The sequence below is a fragment of the Mustela putorius genome, unplaced genomic scaffold (assembly GCF_011764305.1).
Source record: "Mustela putorius furo isolate JIRA1106 unplaced genomic scaffold, ASM1176430v1.1 tig00003834_pilon_pilon_pilon, whole genome shotgun sequence".
In the NCBI taxonomy this organism is placed as follows: domain Eukaryota; kingdom Metazoa; phylum Chordata; class Mammalia; order Carnivora; family Mustelidae; genus Mustela; species Mustela putorius.
In genome coordinates, this window is record NW_025421987.1 from 103074684 (window position 1) to 103097972 (window position 23289).

Here is a 23289-nt window from a genome sequence, read left to right on the forward strand (position 1 = left end):
TCCCTTTTGTACATCTTTATTTTTTATTTATTTATTTTTAAAAAAGATTTTCTTTATTTATTTGAGTGAGAGAGAACATGAGAGGGGAGAATATCAGAAGGAGAAGCAGACTCTCTTTGGAGCTGGGAACCTGATGTAGGACTTGATCCTGAGACTCCAGAACCATGACCTAAGCCGAAGGCAGTTGCTTAACCAGCTGATCCACCCAGGTGCCCCTGGAGACAGGTGTGATAAAGGAAATACAAGCAGGAGAAGCGGGAGAGGGAGAAGCAGGCTTCCCACTGAGCAGGGAGCCGATGTAGGGCTTGATCCCAGTACCCTGGGATCCTGACCCGAGCTGAAGCAGACACTTAATGACTGAGCCACCTAGGCACCCCTAAATAAAATCTTTAAAAAATTTCTGACTTGGAGTATTATTGAGAAGATATATATAATTCCAGACTTGGTGTATAGCACAAGCTCTAGTCCGATTTGAGTGGGTTTGCCTAGAAGTGAATTAAATGATGTGATTAGGATGCTGCTATCAGTAGAGGACGTAATGTCCCTTAAGATTTTATTAGTGAGGAATGGGACATTATGGCTGAGAAGAGATCCCAACTGATCATTGGGAAAGACCCATGATTTAGGACTCAAATGAGAAAGCAAAGCCTAAAACTTTGTGAAGACTATAGGATTTTTTTCAACGAGACAGAAGGGTCCACTAAAAAAAAAAAAATTAGTAGTTTTAAAGTTAATGTTCATTCAAAGACACCATAGGGGCATCTGTGTGGCTCAGTTGGTTAAATGTCCCAATCTTTTTTTTTTTTTTAAGATTTTATTTACTTATTTGACAGAGAGAGAGAGATCACAAGGAGGCAGAGAGGCAGGCAGGGCGGGGGGCGGGGGGGAAAGCAGGCTCCCCTCTGAGCAGAGAGCCCAATCCCGGGACCCTGAGACCACAACCCGAGCCGAAGGCAGAGGCTTAACCCACTGAGCCACCCCGGCGCCCTAAATGTCCCAATCTTGATCTCAATCAACTAAGGTCTTGATCTCAGGGTCATGAGTTCAAGCGACACGTCAAGAAAATGAAATGATAAACCAACTTGGAAAAATATTATTGCAAATTGGGAAAAATAATTATATATACTAGAGAATTAGTGTTCTAATCAGGCTGCCTTCATGGATGTATAACCTGTAAAGTCACACAGGGCCCCATACTTTTTTTTTTTTTAAGATTTTATTTATTTATTTATTTATTTGACAGAGATCACAAGTAGCCAGAGAGGCAGGCTCCCTGCTGAACAGAGAGACAGTGAGAGAGGGAACACAATCATCAGGAGAGGGAGAAGGAGAGGGAGAAGCAGGCTTCCTGCTGAGCAGAGAGCCCGATGTGGGGCTTGATCCCAGGATCCTGAGATCATGACCCGAGCGGAAGGCAGAGGCTTAACCCACTGAGCCACCTAGGCAGCCCCCTGCCCTGTACTTATTTTATTGTTAAACTGTCACTGTCTTAAAATTTTTAATTTTTGAATAATGGCCCTGCCGCTTTTTTCTAAAGATTCTATTTATTCATTTGAGAGAGAGTGTACATGACCATGAGTTGGGGGAGAGGCAGTGAGAGAGGGGAGGTACAAGCAGAATCCCCACCCAACACATGGGGCTTGATCCCCAAAGTCAGAGGCTTAACTGACTGAGCCACTCAGTTTTGGCCCTGCTTTTTAATTTTGCAGTGGGCCTCCAGATTATGTAATCAGTCCTGGTCCTGATACATAAAGTCAGGTAAGAAAAACACAACCCAATATAAAGGGCCAAAACTGTGAACAAAGGAATTCAAGAAGGAACATAGATAATTAATAACTGTGTGAAAAGGTCCTCAACCTTACTAAGTAATACAGACTGAAATCATAGTATATTTTCTGTATTGCCACAAATTAAGAAATCTGACTTTACCAGGTAGGTAGTGGAGAGGATTGTGTCATCACTTTACATACTGCTGGTGACTTGGTAGAGTGGTACAGTTGGAAGACAGTTTGGCATTTTTGGTAAAGTTGGGAATTTGCATGTCCTATAACCCACCAATTCCACTTCTAGGTTTAAAGCATACCCTAAAGAAATTCTTGTTCATGTGCACCTGGAAAGTTGTATAATAATGTTGATAATAGCAAAAAACTTCAAACAATCCAAATGCCTGAAAACAGAATGGATAAATACATTTTGGCATATTTACATAATGAAACACTACAGAGCAATTAAAAAGTAACATGAATAAAGCTTAGAAAAATATTTCAGCGACAAAATTCACATCTCTGAAGACTGTCAGCATATGAATTTATCAAGCTGAAAAAGGGAGCCAGGAATATAAACCTAAACAAACCATTATTTATGGATATATACATATGTGACAAAGTTCTGTTTTAAACAGTAATGGAATAATTATTTAGGATAAAGGTTGGGATGAGAAGAGCATGTAGGTAGATGTAATGGTATTGGTGTTCTTTGGGATGGTGATTTATAGCATTCATTTTGTTTGCTTGCATGCATCTTTCTGTATATTGTGTGTGCTTTAAATATTATATTAAAGAAGGAAAGGGGGAAAGTGAAATAAGCTATCAATAGTAGCTTATGATGTAGATAGAGGAATAGGTTGAGAAGTAGAAAGAAAGAGCATGTTACAAAAAAGAGGTTTCAAAAAGGTGACCTAAATGAGAGGATTTAGATAGTTGAATAGGATGTCTGCTTTAGGTCCCTTCTCTCTCTAATGCTCTACAATTTTATTATTGTAGTTCATATGTTTTTTATATTTTTCCTCATATTTAAAAATATAGTTATAAGCTATCATGTCATACAAGTAACAACTTTATTTTTAATTTAGCTCATTTAGTGTTAATACCTTTTATCTTCATCCTTTTTTGTAGTGTGTCTTCTAATTTGAAAGTCTTCATGAAAACTTCAGTTTAAAAAAATAATGCCATCTTCTGATAAAATAAGACTGAAATGGGGGCTGTCATTTTGAGGTAAGTGTCATCTTTAATTAGTTGCCAGTTTTCCGGAAGTTGAAAAATAGAAGGAAAATGTGAATATTGGTTAGATTCTAATTTTTTTTTTAAAGATTTTATTTTTAGGTAATCTTTACCCCCCAACATGGGGTTTGAACTCATGACCCTGAGATGAATAGTTAATGCTTTTCTGACTAAGCTGGCTAGGCACCCCTAGATTCTAATCTTTTAGTTAATCGTGTGGAGATTAACTAAATCGTGTGTTTGAGAGGTAGAAATCCTAGGCCGCCTTCTAAAATAGTCTGATAATTAGGATTATGTTTACCCCATTGTTAACAGCTTCATGAAGGAGAGAGGAGGGGACAGTATTGTTGAAAGCTGTTGAGAGAGGTTAATTGAAAACTGAAGCTTTTTGGAGCTTTATTGGAGTTGGTAGTTAGGAGGTTATGGTTAACCCCTTTCAAGACAGTGTTTGTGGCTGAAAATAAGTGTGCAGTAGAAAATAAAGAGTGAAGAGGAGGTGATAAAGTGAATATTTCATCTCTAATTCATTTATTAAATCAATAGGTAGAATGTGCTTAGGATGCAGCAATCATTTTCCTAAGTACTTGAGTTCTAGTTAATGTGATCATGTATCCTTTTAAGACTCTTGTGGTTTAAGACTCTTGTGGATCAATTAATGCCAATTTTTTCCCCCTAGCTTGAGATATAATTGACAAATACCATTCTGTATTCACCCACTTTTTTGTGTGCTATACTTTTTTTATTCCTGTGGCTTAGTTCTTATCTTTTTTTTTTTTCTTTACAGATTTTATTTATTTATTTGTCAGAGAGAGAGAGAGAGCGCGAGCGAGCGTGAGAGAATGAGTGCACAGGTGGGGGAGCAGCAGCCAGAGGGAGAAGCAGTTTCCCCACAGAGCAGGGAGTTGATGTGGGACTCGATCCCAGGATCATGGGATCATGACCCCAGCTGAAGGCAGATGCTTAACCGACTGAGTCACCCACGCATTCCAGTTTTATCCTTTTAAATTTTTTATTGTTCTTTACTATTTTTATTTATTATTATTATTTTTTAAAGATTTTTATTTATTTGACAGAGAGAGACACAGCAAGAGAGGGAACACAAGCAGAGAGAGTGGGAGAGGGAGAAGTAGGCTTCCCGCTGAGCAGGGAGCCCGATGTGGGGCTCGATCCCAGGACCCTGGAATTATGACCTGAGCCAAAGGCAGACACTTAACAACTGAGGCGCCCCTATTTTTATTTTTTAAAGTAATCTCTGTCCCCATCATGGGGCTTGAACTCACAATCCCAAAATTAAGAGTTGCATGTACCCTGCCACCACCCTCCCTTCTAGCCATCCCCAGTTTCGTCTATATTTAGGGATCTGTTTCTTTGTTTGCTTGATTTTAGATTCCACATATAAGTAAAATCATAAGGTACTTGTTTTTGACTTATATCACTTAGAATAATACCCTGTAGGTCCACCCATGTTGTCATAGATGGCAAGATTTCACCTTTTTTATGCTGAGTAATAATTGCATTATATATATATCACATCTTTATCCATTCATCTGTTATTGGATACTTAGGCTGCTTCCATATCTTGGCTACTGTAAACAATGCCGCCATAACCATAGGGGTACATATATCTTTTTGAAGTAGAATTCTTGTTTTCTTTTTTTTTTTTTTTTAAGATTATTATTTATTTGACAGAAATCACAAGTAGGCAGAGAGAGAGGAAGAAGCAGGCTCCCTGCTGAGCAGAGACCCCCCCCCCCCCCGCAGGGCTCGATCCCAGGAACTTGAGATCATGACCTGAGCCGAAGGTAGAGGCTTTAACCCACTGAGCCACCCAGGCGCCCTGAGTTTTTGTTTTCTTTTGGTAAATATCCAGAAGTGAAATTACCTGATTATATGGCATTTCTTTTTAAATTTTCATTTATTTTTATTATTATTTTTTTAGGATTTTATTTATTTGAGAGAGAGTGGGGATAGCAGGGTGAGGGGCAGAGTGAGATGGAAAGCAGATTCCTTGCTGAGCAGGGAGCCCAACCTAGGGCTCCATCCCAGGACCCTGGGATCATGACCCTGAGCTGAAAGCAGCTGCTTAACCAACTGAGCCACCCAGGCACCCTGGTATTTCTGTTTTTAATTTCTTTTTTTTAAAAGATTTTATTTATTTATTTGACAGAGAGAGATCACAAGTAGGCAGAGAGGCAAGCAGAGAGAGAGAGGAGGAAGCAGGCTCCCCGCTGAGCAGAGAGCCCAATGTGGGGCTTGATCCCAGGACCCTGAGATCATGACCTGAGCCGAAGGCAGCGGCTTAACCCACTGAGCTACCCAGGCGCCCCTATTTTTAATTTTTTGAGGGACCTCCATGCTGTTTTCCAAAGTGGCTGCACCAATTTACATTCCTACTGACAGTGCCCCAGGATTCCCTCTTTTCAACATCCTTACCAATGTTTGATACTTCTTGTTATCTTTTTGATACTAACTATTCTGACTGGTGTGAAGTGATACTGTGGTTTTGATTTGCATTTCCCTGATCAGTGATGTTGAGTATCTTTTCATGTGTCTGTTGCTGTGTGTCTGTCTTCTTTGGAATAATGTCTGTTCAGTGCTTCTGCCCATTTTAAAAATCAGATTGTTTTCTTGGTGTTGACTTGTATAAATTCTTGATGTATTTTGAATATTAACTACTTATCACATATATAGTTTGTAAATACCTTCTGTCATATAGTAAGTTGCCTTCTCATTTTGTTGATGCTTTCCTTTGCTGTGCAGAAGCTTTTTATTTTGGCATACTGCCAACTTCCCTCCCCCCTCTTTTTCCTGCTTTGGTTTCCCTTGCTTGGTAAGACAAATCCAGAAAAATACTGCTGAGGTTGATATCTAAGTATTTACTGCCTATGTTTTCTTCTGGGGGTTCTGTGGTTTCAGGTCTCACGTTTAGGTCTTTAATCCATTTTGAGTTTATTTTTGTGTAATGTATGGGAAAGTGGCCCAGTTTAATTTTTTTGCATGTGTCTGTGCAGTTTCCCAGCACTATTTATTGTCCTTTCCCCATTGTTTATTGCCTCCTTTGTTATAGATTAACCATATAATTATGAATTTATTACTTGGCTTTTTATTCTGTTCATTGATCTGTGTGTCTTACTTTTGTGCCAGTACCATGCTGTTTTAATTTCTATAGCTTTGTAGTGTAATTTGGAATCTTGAATTGTGATACTTCAGTTTTTGTTTTTTCTCAAGGTTGCTTTGGTTGTTTGGGGTCTTTTGTAGTTCCATACTAATGTTAGGATTATTTGTTCTAGTTCTAGTTCTGTGAAAAATACTGTTGGTATTTTGATAGGGCTTGCGTTGAATCTGTAGATTGCTATGGGTAGTATGGACATTTTAAGTGTTCATTCTTCCAGTCTGTAAACATGGTATATCTTTCCATTTATTTTTGTTGTCTTCAATTTTTTTCTTTATTTTTAAAGGCTTTTTCTTTCTTTCTTTCTTTCTTTTTTTTTAAGATTTTATTTAGGGACGCCTGGGTGGCTCAGTGGGTTAAGCTGCTGCCTTCGGCTCAGGTCATGATCTCAGGATCCTGGGATCGAATCCCGCATCGGGCTCTCTGCTCAGCAGGGAGCCTGCTTCCCTCTCTCTCTCTGCCTGCCTCTCCATCTACTTGTGATTTCTCTCTGTCAAATAAATAAATAAAATCTTTAAAAAAAAAAAAAGATTTTATTTATTTATTTGACAGACAGAGATCACAAGTGGGCAGAGAGGCAGGCAGAGAGAGAGAGAGGGAAGCAGGCTCCCTGCGGAGCAGAGAGCCCGATGCAGGGCTCAATCCCAGGACCCTGAGATCATGACCTGAGCCGAAGGCAGCGGCTTAACCCACTGAGCCACCCAGGTGCCCCCTTTTTTTTTCACGTTTTTAAAAGTGGAGCATGGATTCCAGTGCAGGGCTTGAACTCATGCCCCTGAGATCAAGACCCGAGCTGAGATCAAGAGTTGGATGCTTAACTGATTGAGCCACCCACATATCCTGTCTTTAGTTTCTTTCATCAGTGTCTTATAGTTTTCAGATTATAGGTCTTTTATAAATTTATTTCTAGGTATTTTATTCTTTTATGCACTTGTAAATAGGATTGTTTTCTTAATATCTCTTTGTTAGTTCATTATTGCATATAGAAATGCAAGAGATTTCTGTATAGTAGTTTTGTGCCCTCATATTTACTCAATTAAATTTTTATTTCTAATTTTTTTTGGTGGAATCATTAGGGTTTTTTTTTAAATTTTCTATATATTGTACCTTGTCATTTGCAAATAGTGACAGTTTTACTTTTTCCTACCAATTTGGATGCCTTTTATTTATTTTTGTCTCATTGGTGGACATCCTTATTTTATTCCTGATCTTAGAAGAAAAACTTGCAGCTTTTCACCATTTAGTATGATGTTAGCTTTGAGTTTGTCATATGTGGTTTTTATTATGTTGAGATGTGTTTCCTCTAAATTTGCTTTGTTGAGAGTTTTTACCAGGAACAGATGTGGAATTTTGTCAAATGCTTTTTCTGTATCTATTGAAATAATCCTATGATTTTTATCCTTCATTTTGTTAATGTGGTACATCACATTGATTGATTTGCAAATATTGAACCACTCTTGCATCTCTGGATGTCCAGCTGTTTTCTTTAAGATTTCATTTTTTTATGTAATCTCGACACTCAAAGTGGGGCTCAAGCTCACGCCCCTGTTCAAGAGTCACATGCTCCACTGACTGAGCCAGCTAGGTGCCCTGGGTTGTTCACCTATTTTTAATTCCCTCTTTTGTTTTTAAGTCTTTTGGTTTAGATGACAAATTACATGGCTTATCCAGTGATTAATACATGGATGATAAGTATAGTTAACAGGGACAGACATTACCTGCCTGGGTTTATTTTGCCAGTATACTGGGCTTCTAGTCTTGCAGGCAAGTTAAGTGCTTAACATATATTTATGAAATGAATTGGCTAATTACAGCTGTGATCAGGGCTGCAGAAGTGAAATAATGACTACCTGCTTGAGTTAATTTGACAACGGAGATTTGAGAAATAGATTTAGCAGAGACTATGGAAGAAAGGAGTCATACAGACGAATCCAGTATTTTGAGGTCTGGTAGATTGAAGTATGATGATACTATGAACAGAAAAAGTAAGGAAACTATGAGGAAAGACTGGTACTAATGATCTAGTGGGTTGGACTGTAATATGATGAATTTGTTAGACAACATTTATTAAATTATAGGTGGAAGTGTTAGAATATCTCCTTAATTGTGGGAATATGAGACTGGAAATTAGAAAAAGATACTTTAGGACCTGGATATAATAGATTTTGGAGTAATCCACACATAAAGTGTCAGTTGTGAAAGTAGGTAACATTTCCAGGACGCTAGCCGAAAGAAAAATGTTAAGTGCTGGACTTTAGGAAATGCCTTTAGTAAATGAGTGGATGTTGTTAGAAAGAATCAATAAAGCAAAAATAAGAAGAAAAGTATTAAGGAGACCAGAATTAACGCAGTTTCTTTCTTTGAAGCATAGTAAAAAATTTCAGGGAGTGGCTCCTTAGAGGGATGAGATGCTGTAGAAGGATTAAGAATTTTAATACCCTGGAAAGCATAACTGAATTTAACTATTAAGAAATTATTGAGGGGCACCTAGGTGGCTTAGTCAGTTGAGTGACCAACTTTTTTTTTTTTTTTAAGATTTTATTTATTTGTTTGAGAGAGAGAGCATGAGAGGAGAGAGGTCAGCAGGAGAAGCGGACTCCCTGCAGGGCAGGGAGCCCGATGCGGGACTCGATCCGGCCACTCCAGGATCATGACCTGATCCGGAGGCAGTTGCTTAACCAACTGAATCACCCAGGAGCCCGTGACCAACTTTTAAATTTCAGCTCATGTCATGATCTCAGGGTTGCGAGATTGAGCCCCTCTTTGGGCTCTGTGTTAGGTGTGGAACCTGCTTAAGATTCTCTCTCCCTCCCTCTCTGCCCTTCTCCACTTTCTGTCTCTTAAAAAGAAAAGGTTATTGATAACTGAGAGAATAAATTAAGTAGACCAGGATGAATTGTAAGAGGTTAAGTAAATGGTTTTACAAACTACACAGCATAAATAAGAAAGTAGAATGTTTTTCAAGAAGTTTGTACAGTTGTGGGGACTTAGCCACATAGATATTTTTGCATTAATACATAGTATATTTTTGGTAAAGGGGAGTGATCCATTGGTAGTTTAAATATTAGAGTGATTAATTGCCAGGAGAGATAGGTTTGAGATCAAGGACGTGGGTAAAGGACGTAATTCTTACAGAAAAGTAGCAACATTTTTGCTTAGAAACCAGAGAAATAGAAGAAAATAAATCAGGGAATTTTTAGGCAAAGAGGAAGAAAACTGTGTAATTCCTTACCTTACTTTTTAAATAAGTTAAGGATTGAGGTTATGTGCTAGGCATATAGTTAATTAGCAGTGGTGTTGGGATCCTGGGTGAAGAAAATATTTAGGGAAAATTTTGTAATCATCAAATTCACGGAATATTTGTTAAACATGTGCTTTGTGCCAGGTATTTGTATAGATAAGATCGGTTCTCATGGAGCCAATTATTAATAATGAACCAGAAAAATACCAAATTGTAATGTGATAATGAAGAGAATTTTAAAACAAGCTTCTTGGTAGAGTGACTGGGTGATTACTTCTTTTAATTAATTAATTAGTTAATTATTTTTGAAGATTTTATTTATTTATTTGACAGAGAGAGAGAGTGTGTGTGTGCACAAGCAGGGGGAGTGGCAGGCAGAGGGAGAAGGAGAGGGAGAGCAGGCTTCCTGTTGAGCAGGGAGCCCATTTTGGGGCTCAATCAGGGGACACTGGGATCATGACCTGATCCAAAGGTAGACACTTAACTGACTGAGGCATCCAGACACCCGCTTTCTTTCTTTCTTTTTTCTTTTTCTTTTTCTTTTTTTTTTTTTAAAGATTTTATTTATTTATGTGACAGACAGAGATCACAAGTAGGCAGAGAGGCAGGCAGAGAGAGAGAGAGAGAGAGAAGCATGCTTCCTGCGGAGCAGAGAGCCCGATGCGGGGCTCGATCCCAGGACCCTGAGATCATGACCTGAGCCGAAGGCAGCAGCCCAAACCACTGAGCCACCCAGGCGCCCCCTGCTTTCTTTCTTTCTTTAAAGATTTTATTTATTAGAGCATAAGTGGGGTAAGGGACAGAGGGAGAAGGAAAAGCAGACTCCACTGAGCAGGAATCCTGATGTAGGGCTCGATTTCAGGACCTTGAGACTATGACCTGAGCCGAAGGGTTGCTTAACTGACTGAGCCCCCCAGGCACCTCTCGGTGGTTACTTCTGAGAAGGTGACATTAGGATAAGGTGTGAAAGACAAAAATTCAGTCACTTGAAAATAAAGCTAACATAAGAATCTCAAAGTGGAAATAAGCTTATTGTGTTGGAGGATCAGAAAAAAGTTGCATACTCTAGAACAGAATGGAAGAGGACCATAGTATCATGAGATGAAGTTGAAGAAGTAGGTAGGGCTGGGCCATGTTGGTCCCTGTGGCCGTGGTAAGGAGTCTAGATTCAAGGAAGTTTTTTAAGGAAGGTTTTAAGCAGAAAAATGTCTTGATATGTTACATGTTTTAATGATTACTCTGTCCACTTTATTAAAGATGGGTTATAGTAATAGAGGGGAAGCAGAAAGGTCAGAAAACTGGCTGTTGGCCAGAATTGACCAGACCAGAGATGATGGTGGAGAAGCTTGATGTGATCAGTAGGATAGAATAGAAAGGATTGCTGAGCAGTCAGTAAAGGCCCAGTTTAAGATAAGCTAGCATAACCTGGCAGGCAGTGTGAATTTAGCTTGCACAGTCGTCTGGATGGAAATGAGAAATTTGACATTGGTGGTTGAAAGAATTATCTCTAGGATTCAGGCTTGGTAAAAGGGAGTATATTAAGGGACTGGAGGCCATGATTGAGTCAGTATATATTTTTGAATATCTAGTATAACAAGAACTGTGCTAGCTGGTAGGGTTACAACAGTGAACAAAAGCAGAGGTCCCTTTCTCATGGAATGGATATTCTCATGAGGATGGGGAAGATAATAAGTTAATATATACTGTGTTGGGTGGTGATGACTATTAAGAAAAGTATATTAGGGAAATATATTAGAGAAAAGTAGATATTGATGGGGATATTGATAGGATAGATTTACTATTTCATGGGGGGTGGTTAGAGAAGACCTCTCTGATTAGGTGACATTTTAGCTGACAGATCTAAGGAAAGTAAGGAAATAGGTCAGGTAAATATTTGGATTAGGGGTTGGGGAGAGTTCCAGGCTGAAGTCACCTAAATACAAAGGCTCTGAGACTGGACTGTGCTTGATGTATTCTGGGAGCAGTAAGAGGGCCAGTATGACCTGAATGGGGTCAGTGAGGGAGGAGGTAGTGGAAGCTGACATTGTGAAAGTAGAGGAGGCTTGCTTGAGTAGAGTTGTAGACCATTGTTCAGCCTTTGCATTTTCTTTTGAGTGGTGATGGGGCTGTAGATCTAGAGGTAAGGATGTGGGAGGAGTGAAAGACAAAGCTATAGCTGAGTGGTGTAACTTGTAGCTAATGAACAGTGAGGCCAGATGTTTGGAGTATCTGAAAGTGCTGGTAATAGAAGGGGGTGCACAATAAAACAGATTTTTTAGTATAAAAGGGATGTGTAGCCATCACTACTATCCATCTCCAGAACTTTTTCATCATCCCAAACTGAAACTACAGTAAATAGTAACTTCCCATTGCTCTCTCATTCTAATCTCTGTTAACCATTGTACTGCTTTCTGTCTCTATGAATTTGCCTCTAATAGGTAGCTTATGTAAGTGGAATCAAACAGTATTCGTCTTTTTGAGGCTGGTTTATTTCACATACCATAATGTCCTCAAAGTTCATCCATGGTGTAGCATGTATCACTGTATCCTTTTTAAAGGCTGGATAATAGTTGATTGTATGTATATACCACATTTTGTTTATCCAAATTTTGTTTTTTTTGACCTTTGGTTATTGGTAGTAATATTACTTGCATTGCAGGGTGAGTCCCTGCTTTTAATGCTTTTTAAAATTTATAAAAAAAAATTTTTTTTTCAAGATTTTATTTACTTATTTGACAGAGTGAGAGAGAGCAAGAGAGGGAACTCAAGCAGGGGTGGTGGGAGAGGGAGAAGCAGGCTTCCCACTGAGCAGGGAGCCTGATGTGGGGTTGATCCCAGAACCCTGGGATCATGACCTGAGCCAAAGGCAGATGCTTAATGACTGAGCCACCCAGGCGCTCTTTTGCCTTTTTTTTTTTAAATTTTTTAAAGATTTATTTGTATTTGAGTGAGTGGGGTACAAGGAGCAAAGGGAGTGGGAGAAGGAGAGAGAGACAAGTAGATTCTCTGCTAAGCCCAGAGCCTGATGTCAGGCTTGATCTCCTGACCTTGAGATCATGACCCAAGCTGAAATCAGGAGTCACATGTATAACTGATTGAGTCACTCAGGTGCCCCCTACTTTTAATTCCTTTGGGTAGTGGAATTTTTGGATGATATGGTAAGTCTGTGTTGAAATTTTTGAGGAACTGCCATGTTCTTCCACAGTGGTTGCACCATTTTACCTTACCACCACTAATATACAAGGGTTACAATTTGTAGTTTATTTTTGGTTTTGAGTAGTGGAATGTTATAATTATGCATATTTTCTTAGAAGAGTATATATCATAGATTGTTTTTAGTAGTTATAGAAGTAACACAAATCCTCATGCTCTGCTATAGGATCAGAACTGGTAAAGGAAGTTGTGTTCTAGTTAAATTCTAGTGAGAGAGCTTCACAAGAATTAAAGTTCTGGAGGCTTAAAAAGAGTATGTTGCAAGAAATGAATGGATACTGCGTCTGTGTAGCTTGGCTCTGATATCTAATATACTAGGACCTTCATTTGGATCTGGAGAAAGCTTTATGTTTTGATTAGTAGGCAGGAATAACTATAATTTCCCAGGGTAGGACAAGATGATTAAATGATCTGGAATGACTACCCCCCTGCCCCCCAGCAAAGAGTATACTTGTTAACTTATGAGATTAGAAATTTTATAAGGAGGTTGGGAAATTTTCATCTTGCTGTTGACTAACACATTGTGTAACAGTTCAGGAAAGATATTGTCTGCTTATTTATTTATTAAAGATTTTACTTATTTATTTGAGAGAGAGAATGAGAGAGAGAGAACATGAGATGGGTGAGGGTCAGAGGGAGAAGCAGACTCCCTGTTGAGTAGGGAGCCTGATGCGAGTCTTGATCCTGGGACTCCAAAATCATGACCTGAGCTGAAGGTAGTCACTTAACCAACTGAGCCACCCAGGCGCCCCAAGATATTGTCTGTTTATTTTTTATTTTTATTTCTTTTTAGATTTTATTTATTTATTTGACAGAGAGAGAGATCACAAGTAGGCAGAGAGGCAGGCAGAGAGAGAGAGGGGGAAAACAGGCTGCCCACTGAGCAGAGAGCCTGATGCGGGACTTGATCCCAGGACCCTGAGACCAGGACCTGAGCCGAAGGCAGACGCTTAACCCACTGAGCCACCCAGGCGCCCTGATATTGTCTGTTAGATGAATAGTAGACCAATAAGTATTAAGGGAAAAAATGTTGATGGGGTTATAGCTCTTACTGTGGTTTTTGAAGCTTTGCACCATGCTTGTAATTGTCATTAAGATTTGTAAATTTTGAAGTAGATCATATTCTTGTCTTCAATATTGCTGTAATTATGCTTTTTGTTGGTAAATGATATGTTTTAATTTAAAAAAGTTTATTTTATGGGGGGCCTAGGTAGCTTGGTTGGTTAAATGTTTGCCTTTGGCTCAGGTCATGATCCCTGGGTCTTGGGACTCAGCCCTGCTCTGGGCTCCTTGCTCAGCAGGGAGCCTGCTTCTCCCTCTCCCTCTGCCTGCTGCCTCATCCACTTTGTACTCTCTCTCTCTAAAATAAATAAATAAAATCTTAAAAAAAAAAACATACTTTAGACACTTATCATGTTACATGAACACTGTGAATAAACTGAGTGGTTTAAACTTGCCTTCCGGTCTTTACTAATTCCTCTTCCTCCAGTTCTTGTCTTTGCCTCAGGGTTCTTTTTCTTTATGTGTAGTGAATGTTTATGCAGTTAGAAAAAAATGTTCATAAAGATCATATTGTTGAGTGCCTGCTGTTTCTGGTCCTTTGATAACATGGTTTTTGCTTTTACTCAGAAAATAACTGTGGTCAGATTGTCCATATAGTCTACCATAGATAGTGAGGATATTGTGAAAGAAATTCTGACTATCTGTGTAGCATGACCTTTCAAAACTGTTTTCTTTGCTGCAAGCATCTCACTTAGCCTTTTGACTGCCACATGAGAGAGGAAGTAGTATATAAAGGGCAATATAAATGGCTGCCTTGTTGATGTCAATACAGTTTTCCAATGTAACAGCATGCTCTTATGTTGCATATATTATTAAATATGATTATTTTGTTTATGTGGAGGAATAACAGTTTTCATGCATAATACAGAGTATATTTTAAGTATAATTATAAATATTATTATAGTTAAAACTGAAATAGAAAATAATTTATGTGGGGCGCCTAGCTTGCATGTGACTTGATATCTTGGGGTCATAAAGTTGAGCCCCACATTGGATGAAGAGGTTACTTAAAAATAAATGAAAACTTGGGGTACCTGGGTGGCCCCGTGGGTTAAGCCTCTGCCTTCAGCTCAGGTCATGATCTCGGGGTCCTGGAATCGAGTCCCGCATCGGGCTCTCTGCTCAGCAGGGAGCCTGCTTCCCTTTCACTCTCTCTGCCAACCTCTCTGCCTACTTGTGATCTCTCTCTGTCAAATAAATAAATAAAATCTTTAAAAAAAAGAAAACTTTAATAATCTATGTTACTTTGAAAAAAGATCTTAATTTTTTTTTAAGATTTATTAATTTATTCGACAGAGATCACCAAGTAGGCAGAGAGGCAGGCAGAGAGAGAAGGGGAAGCAGGCTCCCTGCTGAGCAGAGAGCCTGATGTGGGGCTCGATCCCAGGACCCCGAGATCATGACCTGAGCCGAAGGCAGAGGCGTTAACCCATTGAGCCACCCAGGTGCCCAAAAGATCTTAATTTTTTATTCAGAATTTTTAAAAATTCAGTTTTAGAATTACTAATGATTGAGGATTATTATATACAGACCATGACTACAAATCCACTTTTTTTGTGGGCAGAGATTTCAAAGCAACATTGGAGGTATCTTTCTGCTGTTCCTGAGCAATTAAGAGATTTTTCTTTAAACTCTGTTGGGCCTCTAGAATTGTTGAATTACTGTGTTGAATACATGAAATTAATATAACATTGTATGTCAACTATTTATCAGTTAAAAAACCCAGTGCTGTGAAAGGGCCTGGGGAATATGAATAAGCACCAGCATGTTTTTTATTTTTATTAAAGGTTTCATTTATTTTTCTAGGAGAGGGGGAGGGGTGAAGGGCAGGAGGGAGAGAGAGACTCTCAAGCCGACTCCCTGCTGAGCTTAGCACCTCCCTGGGGCTGGATCCCAGGACCCCAATTTCATGACCTGAGGGGAAGTCAGGAGGTGAATTCCCAGCTGACTGAGCCACCCAGGGACTCCTGCACCAGCCTGATTTTAAACTTTAATCTTATTTTCAGGTAATAGCTTAGTTTTATAATGTTTGTATTTATTTATTCATCATTCAGCAGATGGTTACTCGTGTCTGATATCAGGCATTGTACAGAACCTGAAAGATAAAAGAGCTTGTCCTTGTTGTCAGGAACTCACTATTTAGATATTAGCAAGGGTAATAGGAATAAAGTTTGGTGGAATTATAACTCCTATGTCAGTTAGCTGCTAATGTCAGTTCCCTCCCAGAATCTAGAGGTAACAACAAAGGTTATAAGGCGAAGCAGTAAGGGCATGAGGATGGTTGAGATTCTTAGGTTGGAGCAGTGCTGGAGGAGAAGTAACTGCAGGTGACAGGAGAAATCTGGAGCTTGGGTTTAGTCATCACCAACACAGAGGTCACAGAGCAAAATGGGGTGTGGGTTCCACCATCAAATGCATTCTCTATGCTAGGTGCTGCCTAGAAGCTTTACATATGTTATTGCTTTCAGTCCACTTAAAGAAGTGTGAAATTTAGCATGTATACAGAAGATCAGATGAAAACTGAAATACATAATTTAAAAAACAATAAAAATAAAACCTCTGTGCATATAGCTAGGCAAATCCTCTGTCTTGTTGTAGCATATTTTTCTTCCTTTCCCCAAGCTACACTTAGATGAATATTTTATTTTCTTACTTTTTGTTTTTTTCCTTTTTTTTTCCTTAAAGATTTTATTTATTTATTTGACACACAGAGATCACAAGTACGCAGAGAGGCAGGCAGAGAGAGAGAGGGGAGGGGAAGCAGGCTCCCTGCTGAGCAGAGAGCCTAATGTGGGGCTCGGGCCTAGGACCCTGAGATCATGACCTGAGCTGAAGGCAGAGGCTCAACCCACTGAGCCACCCAGGTGCCCCTGTTTCTTTCCAATTTTGGGGAGGGGGTGGGAAGGACTGAGGGAGAGGGAGAGGGAGAGAGTCTTAAGGAGACTCCACTGTGAGCACAACTCCTGACATAGGGCTTAGTCTCACAACCCTGAGGTCATGACCTGAGCCAAAATCAAGATTCAGATGCTTAATCTGACTGAGCCACCCAGGCACCCCAACCTCGTTTTTCTTTATAGCTTTACCATCTGTATGTATATCTCTGAAAAATATTTAACATATTTGTACTTAAGTAAATGGAATCACATTGTATATATATTTTTTCTCTTAACATTGTAAGCTTCATCAGGGTATTGTGTATAGGTATATTATGCTAATTTTCCATATTATAAAATATTCAGTACAAGTTACTGATCCATTCTATTAATGTATGTTTAGGTTGTGTCCAGTTTTCAAATATTGTGGACAGTTCCACACTGAACATTCATGTACATGGGACATCATTGATTAAGAGTTTTTCAAGGATATGTACTTAGTAAAAGAATTTTTTTTTTTTTAAAGATTTTATTTATTTATTTGACAGACAGAGATCACAAGTAGGCAGAGAGGCAGGCAGAGAGAGAGAGAGAGAGAGGGAAGCAGGCTTCCTGCGGAGCAGGGAGCCCGATGCGGGGCTCGATCCTAGGACCATGAGATCATGACCCAAGCCGAAGGCAGCAGCCCAAACCACTGAGCCACCCAGGCGCCCCGTAAAAGAATTTTTGATTCCAGACTCTGAAAGAGGTTGAATCAGTTTATTCTCCCACTAGTAGTGATCTATGAAATGGTGTCTTCTTTTGGTTTTAATTTATTACATTACCTTGATGACTAATGATGTTGAACATTCCCCCCCACCATATTTTAAGGATTTTTTGAGCTGCTATGAAATTTGTGTTTAATAATTGTTATTATTATTAAAATTTTTTTTTATTTATTTGACAGACAGATTACAAGTAGGCAGAGAGGCAGGCAGAGAGAGAGGAGGAAGCAGGCTCCCTGCTGAGCAGAGAGCCCGATGCGGGGCTCGATCCCAGGACCCTGAGATCATGACCTGAGCCAAAGGCAGGGGCTTAGCCCACTGAGCCACCCAGGCACCCCTGTGTTTAATTATTTTGCCCATTTTTCTCTTGGGCTCATGAATTTTACATATTTATTTTCTCACCAAAAGTTATAAAAATTGTTTATTTGATTAATTTTTGTTTTTTTATTTTTTACTTTTTTAATGCTTTTTTAAAAAAAATTTTTTTTTTTTTAAGATTTTATTTATTTATTTGAGAGAGAGATAGTGAGAGAGAGCATGAGCGAGGAGAAGGTCAGAGGGAGAAGCAGACTCCCCGTGGAGCTGGGAGCCTGATGTGGGACTTGTCCCGGGACCCCGGGATCATGACGTGAGCTGAAGGCAGTTGAACAACCAACTGAGCCACCCAGGCGTCCCTCATTCAGTCTTTTTTTAAAAAAAGATTTATTTGTTATTTTAAAGAGAGAGTGTGGGTGGGGAGAAGGGGAGAGAGACTCCCAAGTAGACTTTTCACTGAACATGTCAGTTGAAGCAGGGCTCCATCTCATGACCATGAGATTATGACCTGAGCCAGAACCAAGAGTTGGACTTAGCTGACTGAGCCACCCAGGCACCTCTCACATGTCTTTCCTTTATAGAATCTTTTCACTGGCTAAACTTAAAATATAATATTGAGGGGCTCCTGGGTGGCTCAGTGGGTTAGGGCCTCTGCCTTCGGCTCGGGTCATGATCCCCGGGTTCTGGGATCGAGCCCCATATCAGGCTCTCTGCTCAGCAGGGAGCCTGCTTCCCTTCCTCCCTCTTTGCCTGCCTCTCTGCCTACTTGTGATCTCTGTCTGTCAAATAAATGAATAAAATCTTTACAAAAAAAAAGGGGGGGGAACATGAAGTTCCTAAGAGGAGGATCGTGTGATAATACATGACAGCTCCCGCCTTACCCCTCATATATCTTTTTTTTTTTTTTAAGATTTTATTTAGTTATTTGACAGACAGAGATTCTTGATGTCTCAGGTCCATGATATCTGGGCCTCAGGTGAAGAAACTCATAATCTGGAGTCAGGAAGGCCTGTTCACTCAGAAGTCTGGCTTTGGTGCTGGCAGTCAGTGGAGGTTGGTCAGACCACCTACACGTGGCTTTTAGAATGACCATCTCACAAGCAAGTGTCTTAAGAAATGACAGGTCGAAACTACCAGTTTTTTTTTTTTTTAATTTATAAAATTTAAATTCAATTTATTAACATATAATGTATATTAGTTTCAGAGGTAGAAGTCAGTCTTTTTTTTTTTTTTTAAATATTTATTTATTTATTTGAGAAAGAGAGAGAGAAAACAGAAGCAGGGAGGAGTCTCAGAGGGAGAGGGAGAAACAGACTCCCAGCTGACCCAGGAGCCTGATGTAGATCTCCATGTGGGGCTCAGTCCTAGGACCTGGAGATCATGACCTGAGCCAAAGGCAGAGACTTAACGAACTGAGCCATTCAGGTGCCCCTTTCAGTCTTATATAATAACTGGGGTTTGTTACATCAGATGTCCTTGATGTCCATCACCCAGTTATTCCATCCATCCCCTGCCCCCCAGCAACCCTCAGTTTGTTTCCTGTGATTAAGAGTCTCTTATGGTTTGTCTCCCTCTCTAGTTACTTCTTGTTTCATTTTTTCCTCTTTCCCCTGTGATCCTCTGCCTTGTTTCTTAAATTCTAATATGAATGAGATCATATGATAAAATTGTCTTTCTCTGATTGACTTATTTCGCTTAGCATAATACTCTCTAGTTCCATCTATGTTGTTGCAGTTGGCAAGAGTTCATTTTTCTGGTGCCTGAGAGGTATTCCATTGTGTGTATATATACCACATCTTCTTTATCCATTCATCTGTCAATGGATATTTAGGCTGTTTACATAGTTTGGCTGTTGTGGGCATTGCTGCTGTAAACACTGGGGTGCACGTGCCCCTTCGGATCACTACATTTGTATCTTTGAGGTAAATACCCAGTAGTACAATTGCTGGGTAGTAGGGTGGCTCTATTTTCAACTTTTTGAGGAACCTGAATGCTGTTTTCCAGAGTGGCTGCACCAGCATACATTCTCACCAGTGAGGCTAGGTCTTCTAGTATTATGTTGAACAAAACTACCAATTTCTTAAACCTAGGTCCAGATACTAGTATAGCATTACCATGCTTTATTTAATTGGCCAAAGAGAGCTCAGGTAAGAGGAAAGAGCATAGTCCTCAATTCTCAGTAGAAGGAAAAAAAAGTGAAGAATAGTAGGAAGTTAGAGGAGAAATAAAGGAGAAGGAATAGAAGTAAAGGAATTTGGGGGGCTTTTAAAAAATCATTGCAGGTCACTAGGCAGAACTCTTTATCATGTAATTACAGTGTTTTGCAGCTAGGTTTTATATTTATTTATTTATTTTTTTAGTTAAAGATTCTATTTTATTTATTATTTTTATTGAGAGAGAGAGCAAGAGTGAGCACAAGCAGTGGGGAAGGGCAGAGATGAGAGGAAGGAGCAGACTCCCTACTAAGCAGGTAGCCCCACATAGGGCTTCATCCCAGGACCCTGAGACCATGACCCCTTGAGCAAAGGCAGATGCGCAACTGACTGAGCCAGATGCACAACTGACTGAGCCACCCAGGCACCCCAGATTTTATTTATTTATTAGAGAGAGCGAGAGAGAGTACATGGGTTCAGAGCAGGAGGAGGGACAGAGGGAGAGGGAGAAACAGACTCCCTGCTGAATAGGGAGCCAGATGCGAGTCTGGATTCCAGGACCCTGAAGTCATTATCTGAGCCCAAGGCAGACAGATGCCCAACCTACTGAGCCACCCAGGTGCCCTTGCAGCTAGTGTTTAAATATTCCATTAGATTGTTTTGTTTCTTTTTTTTCTTTTTTTTTTTTTTTTAAGATTTTATTAATCAATTTTTCAGAGAGAGAGAGAGAACATGAGGGAGAGCACAAGCAGACGCAGGGGAGAAGCAGACTCCCCACCGCGCAGGGAGCCAGATGCGGGACTCAATCCCCAGACCATGGAATCATGACCTGAGCTGAAGGCAGCCACTTAACCGACTGAGCCACCCAGGCGTCCCGATTGTTTTGTTTCTTAAAGCCTTCTTTCATTGCTAATGTTTTAGCCATTCCGTTTTAAATTTTTTGAGAGTATTCCCTCAGTTTCCAGATGGTGTCCTTTTTGAAGCTGAGAAATAGTCAAATGAACCTCAATAGTAACTTTAATTTTATTATTATTTTTTTAAAGATTTCATTTATTAAGTGAGAGAGGGAGAGTACAAGTGGGGAGAGGGGCAAAGGGAGGGGGAGAAGCAGGCTTCTCGCTGAGCAGGGAGCCTGATGTGGGGCTTGATTCCATGACCTGAGTGGAAGGCAGATGCTTAACCAACTATACCACTCGGGCACCCTGTAAGTTTTCCTTTAATAATAATAAAAAAAGACAAGAGGAAAAGTATAGGTTGGTTTTAAGAGCTGAATACAATCAGGAAACATTTTTTTTGTCTCGTTTTTGTATTAGTGATATGAAATTGATACTGACATTTTCCATTTTATTTTCTCTCATTCATTTTGATAGTAAGTGATGTGGGGTGGGTGGTATAAATGAATAAAATGAAAATCACACTCCATAAGAAAACAGTATTTTATTTCATTTTATTTATTTTATAATACTTTATTTATTTGAGAGAGAAAGAGCGCAAACAGGGTGAAGGGTTACAGGGAGAGGGAGAAGCAGGCTTCCCACTGAGCAGGGAGCCCTGTTTGCTGCTGTATCCCATGACCTGAGCCGAAGGCAGATGCTCAATGACTGAGCCACCCAGGTGCCTCCAAAACAGTATTTTAAATGGTATATTAAGAAGAGAAGAGAAAAAAATAATGTTGTTTCAACACCAACAAATAGGACAACCTTAAAGAAATAGATAAATTCCTAGAACCATACAATCAACCAAGACTGAATGAATCGTGACGTAGAAAACCTGAATAGACAGATTACTGGTAAGAAGAATGAGTCAGTAACTAAAAACCTCCCAACAAACAACATTCTAGACCAGATGGCTTCACTTGTGAATTCTACCAAACATTTAAAGAAAAATTAATACCAGTCCTTCTCAGCCTCTTCCAAATAAACAGAAGAGGAGGGAACTCTCACAAACTCATTTTATGAGACCAGCTTTTTACTGACACCAAAACCAGATAAGGGCCCACAAGAAAAGAAAATTATAGGCCAATATTCCTGATGAACATGCATTAAAAAATGCTCGTTGAAATATTAACAAACTGGGGTGCCTGGGTGGCTTAGTCGAAATGTCTGCCTTTGGCTTAGGTTGTGATCCTAGGGTCCTGGGATTGAGCCCCAGAAAACTGGACAGCGACATATAAAGGAATGAAGCTGGATCTCTGTCTTAGACCATAGATAAAAGTTAACTCAATACAGATTAAAGAAGTGAACTTAAGACCTGAATCCATAAATTTTTAGATGAAAACATAGGTGGTAAGCCCTCCTACTTTGATTTTGGCAGTGATATTTTGGATTTTATGATGAGTTTTTTGGATTTGACACCAAAAGCAAAGGGGAAAAAGCAAAAATAAATGGGACTAAATCAAACTAAAAAACTTCCATACAGCAGAGGAAACCGTCAATAAAATGAAAAGGCAGGGTACCTGGGTGGCTCAGTGGGTTAAGCCTCTGTCTTTGGCTCAGGTCATGGTCTCAGGGCCCTGGGATCCAGCCCTGCATGGGTCTCTTTGCTCAGCAGGGAGCCTGCTTTCTGCTCTCTCTCTGCCTGCCTCTGGGCCTACTTGTGATCTCTCTCTCTGTCAAATAAGTAAATAAAATCTTTAAAAAAAAAATCCCTGAGGGAAACTTACGTTTCCTGCAGAAGAAAATAAAAAAGGAAAAAAAAAATAAAAGGCAGCCTACCAGATGGGAGAAAATATTTGCAGAGGGTTTAATATTCAAAAGATACAAAGAACCCATACAAGTTACTAGACACTCCCCTCCCCCCCGCCACCAGGTGGCAGATACCTGAATAGATAGATATTTTTCCAGAGAAGACCTACAGATGTCTCACAGGTACTTGGAGATTTGCCCAGTATCGCTAAGCATCAACGAAATTTAAATAAAAAACCACACGGTAATCACCTCACCCTGTTAGAATGGTTGGTATCAAAAAGACAGGCAGTAACAAATACTGGTGAGAATGTGGAGAAAAGGGATCCCTTGTGTAGTGTTGGTAGAAATGTAAATTGGTGGAACCATAACGGAAAATAGTGTGAAGATTGCTCCTAAAATTAAAAATAGAGAACTACTGTCTGATCCAGCAATCCCACTTCTGGGTATTTATCTGAAGGAAACAAAAAATAGTAACAGAAAAAGATGTCTGCATGCCTCTGTTCATTGTAGCATTGTTTACAATAGCCAAGATGTAGAAGCAGCCTAAGTTTCCATTGATGGATGAACGGATAAAGAAGTTATGGTGTGTATACACACACACACACACACACACACACACACACAGGAATATTATTCAGCCATAAAAAGAAGGAAATCTTACCATTTCCAACAACATGGATAGATCTTGAGGGCATTTGCTAAGGGAAATAATTCAGAGAATGACAAATACTGTATGATGTCACTTACATGTTGAATTTTTTAAAATTCCCCAAACCAAACTAATCAATAAATAGAACAAATTGGTGATTG

General features: G+C 39.6%; 1 protein-coding gene across 4 annotated transcripts in view; it reads left to right on the top strand.

The window, feature by feature from the left end:
• The window catches only part of PIK3CB (phosphatidylinositol-4,5-bisphosphate 3-kinase catalytic subunit beta), a 207424-nt gene that overhangs the window by 34143 nt on the left and 149992 nt on the right, over nt 1-23289 (top strand). For 3 of the 4 annotated variants that reach the window (XM_004762402.3, XM_004762404.3, XM_004762403.3), the window contains exon 2: nt 2895-2993. The exons of the other annotated variant lie outside the window; for it this stretch is intronic. The gene's annotated coding sequence lies outside the window, so the exon portion shown is untranslated. The remainder of the gene's footprint in view (nt 1-2894; nt 2994-23289) is intronic. 4 annotated transcript variants of the gene reach the window in all.